Source organism: Watersipora subatra, chromosome 11 (genome assembly GCF_963576615.1).
Source record: "Watersipora subatra chromosome 11, tzWatSuba1.1, whole genome shotgun sequence".
Classification (NCBI taxonomy): domain Eukaryota; kingdom Metazoa; phylum Bryozoa; class Gymnolaemata; order Cheilostomatida; family Watersiporidae; genus Watersipora; species Watersipora subatra.
The window spans coordinates 6,553,785-6,560,565 of NC_088718.1; positions in this window are offsets into that span (position 1 = coordinate 6,553,785).

Below are 6,781 nucleotides of genomic sequence, written 5' to 3' on the forward strand. Positions count from 1 at the left end.
GATATTCTTGATGCTCATGATCGTGGTATCTCCAGAGATCATTCTAGAAATCCTAGGGGGAAACTACAAATCCATCATCTTCCTCCTAACCCATAAATAACTGCTCATATCACAACTTACAGCTGGGTTTGAAAACCTGCTGACAAGAAGGTCGTATGACTACGCTGGCATGTGTAACTGATAGAAGGGCAGCCTTGGAATTATTCGTTAACAACTCTTCAATGAAGATATTATTGGAGGCTAGAGATTCATTTTATTTTCAAGTAACTTCATAGCCTAAATAAGGATAAATTAATGAAGGTGTTTACGGTTGAGTTTTTAACATGTAAGCAGTATTCTTGCCTGTCTATTCAAAGATAACATTTATCCAGAGGGTCTGTTTTTCCAGACCATTTAACATTTTGTATCTACTACAGTTATTTTTATAGGCCAAATGTAGCCAATCAAGCAGTGACATTCCAACATATTAAATTTTATTTAAAAAATAGAAGCTATTTTAACTATTGAGACTATAAGTTCATGAAAATAAATAATATTTTAGTAGATTAAATTTCTAAAGTTCTAAATATCAAATTCATTTTCTGGAGGTCTTTCTTATGTAGCGATCTGTTCTGTAAACCTTAAGATATTACAGGAAAACATTTAAAATCAATAAATAAAAGATTAATAGGTTTGTTGAACATTGCAAAAACCTTGAAATCATATCTAGGTACTTGAAGAAACATAAGATATAAGAAAGATGTAAGGCTGTCAACTGTTTAATAATATCTCACGTGCTTATAACTTTAGCGTCTAACTGTTAAGGTAGACAAACATGAATAATAATAACCATAAATGTAGAAGTAATTGTAGCCAATTTCAATAACTTAGAATCAACTTATTTTAAATATCTCAGTCTTTTAAACTAATTTATTTATTTATTTGAGGTTATCCTTATTCTCTACCGATTAAATTATTACCAATTACATCTTGTGCTTGATGCTATGACTGTCGGATAAAAACCTGCGATTATTTCCGATATGGTTTTCGAAAAGTGCTTTCAACGCAGGAGGTAAAAGAGCCAGAAACAATTACAATAGAATTGCAAATTTTTTTAAAATATTAAATTCTGAGCGATTGACAGGAGCAAAATGGGCAGGATTGAGAATTGAATAAAGACCTACTAAATGGTCAAAGTGGAACACACCTGCCTTATCAGTAACAATATCAAGTCTGCCACTCAAGGACTTCATAGACACTCTTCGCATTCTTGCAAGTATCCAGTTGAGTCGTGAGCTCATCTCTGTCATTTCTTGATAGATACAGTTTCTCTGTCAATCTCTAACAGGTTCTTGTTAACACACCAGTAGCTAAATAAGTTGACTTTACAGTGATATGAACAAAGATAACTATGGCTGTACAATCTCAATGTCTTACAGATCTACATATGAATAATATTAGTAAAATCCATCGCATGTGAAGGATAACTGTCATGTTTATTTGTTTTCATTGATATTTTATTATTGTGTGAACAAGTATGACCACTACCCAATGATATGGAGGCAGACAACTTCTATTGATATTTTATTATTGTGCACCAAATATGACCGCTATTCGAAACTACTAAATCCATGAACAACTTCCATTAATGTTTTATTATTGTGCGAAAAGGTATGTGCGCTATTTGGAGCTGCCAATCCATAAAAGCAGGAAAATTTTAATGTTTTAAAGGTTAACAACTATTCACTAAAGAAAAATAACCTGGCTGTATGCTTTTAAAAAAGTTTCATGAAAGTCCTGCCCTGAGACTACGCTAAAAATTCAGATGGCCGTGTTGGGTGAGAAATAAATCATTATATTTTTGGGATAAAATAAAACTAATATGTACAACAGTCCAAGTAATTTTATACTTCGACACAAAATCACATCATCAAATGATTTTTTCCATCTCCACGACCGTCAGCAGACAAATAATCCTGCGACTCTTTTGACGTACACGATTGATCCCGATATTTTTGAGGGGTTATCATTTTGGCATATTCAAGGGTGTCATCTCCAGTCACGTCACTAAAAGGTAGGAAAGGAGACCTGCTTAGGCGCAGTAACAAACAAGAGCTAGTCTAGTCAACGTTTAAACTAATCATAAGTGAAGAGATGTAGGTGAATGCTGAAACTAATGAAGAAGATCAGATGCACTATGGGTAATTGAAGTAAAGTTCCACCATCAGATGTCTAGAGATGAATTATTAGTAGTTTCTGAACAGTCAAGGTTGATTACTTTCAACAAGTGACAATCTTAACTAGCCAATTGAGCAAGCATTAATACACGGTACTTACATCACATATTCACGAAGGTCTTTCAGAATCTCTGCAATGCAAAATGATCAGTTTGGGTTACAGGGGTTTTAGAAATACCGGTGTACATCGTCGGTTAAATCAGCGAATTGTTTCAACAATTTTTGCAAAATTTCTCCGAAACCTTGATCGGTTAATCATGAGAATTTCATGAGAAGGGAAGAATGAAACAGGTGATATGGAGTCAAAAAGAAGGGAAAAGGATACAAGGAGGTGAAAAGAAGGTGAGGAGTTTAATAGGGAGGAAGGGAGCTGAAGGTAAAAAGACAACTTCAAAATGAGAGGCAGATGACAGAAAAAATAAAAAGGAAAGAGGAGATCATGGTTGCATAATAAGTACGGCCAAGTTTGTAATTTTGAGGGCTTTTAATTATTATTATAAATATATGAGTTATAAAAACATTTCTGAACGTAGATTACAATGTTTACAATTGTTACAGCCTACCTTCAGAGGTCATCACAACAGTTTCATTCCGTTTTTGTTGTAGTGCTGGTGGAGGCATGTGCGGGCATGCTGATGAATGTTTTGTAGCTCCCGTGACCGTGCATTTAGGAAGAGCGTGATGCTTCTCAGCCCATTTTGCATTTTTCATGGCTGAAATTTATTATTATAAATACATGAGTAATAAAAACTTTTCTGAACGCAAATTACAATGTTTACAATTGTTACAGCCTACCTTCAGAGGTCATCGCAACAGCTTCGTTAAGTTGTTGTTGTTGTACTGTTGGAGGCATGAACGCGTACATAGAAGATGGTTTTAAAACAGCTTTGTTCCTTTTTGGCTGCTGTCTTGGTGGAAGCATGTGTGGGCACATTGATGGTGGTTTTGAAGCTCCTGTAACCTGCATGGTTTCTTCAGCACCGCGAACTGGGCACTTTATGGCTACTTGGCTGGGCATGTGTTGACTTGTGGCTGGAACCTGAATGGATGCATCTTTTCTTGCAGTTCGTGTCGGGGATGTTCCGATCGAACGTCGGGAGGTAGTTGCTATAGGCTCCTGTGCTTTTGGACGAGCAGACATCGGGCAGCCATCCACTGATGACCCAATGTCGGGCGAATTTTTTGCCTCCATGTAAGATCTCCTGAAAATAATTAGTAACGTTACGTTTATGCATTTATATTTCAGTGTTGATTTCCTGTCAGTGTCCTTAAAAGTTGACTACGCATGTAGTTGTATAACAACCTGATAGTTATTATAGTTTATGCTACCTTTTGTAACAATGCTATCAAAGAGACTATTTCACACTCTAATGTAAGTAATAATATATGCATGGAGAGGTTACTGATCATTACTAGTATACTTACAAAAAATAACCAAGAACTGGTCTCAGGCTTTTGGTTTGGTGCAGGAACAGCATACCTGCACCTGCAAGTGTGAGACTAGTGAACACGAAAGACCTCATTTGGTCCATAGTTCTACAATAATAATCATACAGTAGATTACTATAAACTAATAAGGCCTACCACTTTTATATAAAACATATCAAATTTTTTCCTTTCTCAGTATATGACTCTAAACTTCTGGGCTGGTTCTGTTAGCTAGGTATTAAATATTGGAGAATGCAAACCACACTATTAAACAAACTCACAAACTGAGGATTAACTTGTTTTGTAAAACAATTTAATAATAATAATATAATATAATCAATAAATGCTTTGAGAAGCTCCATAAAAAGTTATTATCAAGTTCAAGTGACCTCGATTATAAAACCTTTCATATAATTATGTAAAGTTGCAGGTATTCAACTTCACATTTTATGAATGTAGTTATTCTATCAGTTCGACCAGTTTTAAAACCTCAAATCTACCGCAATTGCAATAAATTAGACACGAAACTAACGTCGAGTGGAAAAAAAATGTGTTACAGTTTACAATCAATTCACACAATTATTCTAGTTGTCTTACCGAAGAGATCTATCACGGTTTACACAGAATGAATAGTGAATAGCGAATGGTGTCACAAAGTGAACTGTTACTTGCTGTGGTTACTGCAAGAGTGAGAAAGAAACCAACAATCACTCATGGCTTCATAAATCAAATACTTCGCATAAGTTAAAAATGCCTTAGCGTACTGGAATGGCTTCAGGAATTTAACAATGTATATATAGTGTGTTAAAATAATATTAATACATTCTAGTGTATTTGCATATCACATGGCAATAAAAACATAATAAAAATAGCAACAAACTTTAAAGAATTCGTAAATTGATCTGCTCAGTAATGCTTGGGACCTAAAACAAAATATGTCAAGCACTTATTATTATTGCAATGCGGTTACTTTCCTTTGAAAATTTCAAGCAGTAGGCATAACTTGTCTCATGGGTACGGACACTACATAGAATATGATTACAGTTATTTGTTCTTAAAGATGTTGTAAGCGTTCTGAATCTCAACCAGGTTTCCAGGAATGAAATACCTGTATCTGCCATCTTTGTCTGGGCAAACTATTGCCGTGCATTGCAGGATAATGTTCTTTGGGTGAGTGTCTACATCTGGGCGGGTTGGCCATTTAAGCCTTCCAGTCTTCAATTCCATCAAATTTGTAGTGACATCTCGACCTTCACACTCTTTGACCACACCAATATAGACGCTGTCTGTATATGCTACAGCAATCCACTCTCCAGTCTCAAGTCTGGAATAAACAAACAAAGATAAACAGCTACTAGTACATGAAATGTCCTGGGTACGGCCATTACACTATCACTACACTATTTGCTGCTATGTTGCCAGTCTGCCCTGAACAGATGGGCTGACAACTCTCTCAAATCTTTGCTATACTTTTCAAGAAATTCCCCAATACTTGAGGCGTACTTCTCACATGTGGTCACTGCTTTTGATTTTCCATCCGCTTTGTCAAATGACCTTCGACCCCATTTGTAGTACTCAATGTGAGTGGACAGATCTAGAAGTGGCAATTGTTCTCTTCTATGTACTTGCACTGCTGACAAGCCAGTTTGATACATTCTGCTTTAGGCCATGTTGAATAATCACTAAGTGTGAGCCTTGCCAACTGTGACTTCGATGTCTCCACAGAAATGTTTAGACCATGAAGTTTCACGTACTTCTCCATAGCCTCAGCTTTGAGAGCAGCAGTGCAGCATATCTGACACAGACGGGTTTTACGATCCGTTTCACCGACCATTTTTACTTGCGGGGGACAAAGTTTCGAGAAGGTTGTATACCCAACTGATACTGGATTTTCTTTATTGAACTTTTAAAGTGTTTCCCCTAGAGTGAACCTCATAACATGCTTTGGAACTCTCACCTTATCTCCATCACTTTTCATAGTGCTCTTATTATTTGGTAGCTGTCGGCTTATATTATTTATTTTTAGCAGATGATAACTAGATCTCAGTTTGTTGTTGATTGTTCCCGATGGCTTCATTTCAGAAAGTTTTTCTGGTTTGGCTGGTTGGCTTTTGGCTGGTTTCAAGTTCAGGCAATACAGGAATTAAATAAGAAAACCAAACTCCTTTAATAAATTTTGACCTGAATTTATAGTTATAACTGCGTTGGAATAAGCAAGGTATAAATAAGATGTAATTAAACATTATAACAATATATAACAGTTATAACATATATAACAGTTACAACAATATATAACACTTAGTGTTATACAACAGTTATAACACATACAACAGTTATAACAATATATAACAGTTAGTATTATACAACAGTTATAACACATACAACAGTTATAACAATATATAACAGTTAGTAATTACTATTTTATCAATTATCTCATCCAATAGGTGAACTAGAAAAATAAATCAGAAAATCAAACTCCTTCAAAAAATTTAATTAAATCCTGGTTTACCTAATTCGCAGAATTCTGCTAAGATATATGTACTCATATTCCTTATTGCTTGGAGTATTCCTCTGGGTGGTACATGATGAACACAAGCTCATAGGCCCATGCATACCTATAAACTCAGAGCTAACTTCTACACACAACTCTCAATAATACACGATTAAAATAACATTTATTCTGTCAACTAGACAAATACAAGTAGACAAATCTAATATAAACTTTTCTACCAATCAATAAGCATGTCTATATACAGCAAGTTCTCAGCTATACGATACTGACAGTAATCAGGAAAGAATTAATTGTTATAGATGTAACTGTGTCATATATTAATACCATTCTGTGGACACTTTTCTACTCATCACTGGCTATTATGGGTTTTCAAAGATCGATGTAGCGGTCAAATAGAGGTTGGGTTCACTGAGAGGATGACGCTCTATTTTTAAACCTTTCTCCAGTAGTGGGGGTCAAATAAAGGTTTTGTTTAAATAAAGGTTTTTATTAGCATATAATATTGCTATTTTTATTTATTATAGTAATAATAATACTCTTTTAAGCAGTACTTTGATTAAACTGCTGTAATGAATAACAGCTGGTTTAATCAAAAATTATCAACAGAGAAATTATTAGTGTAACA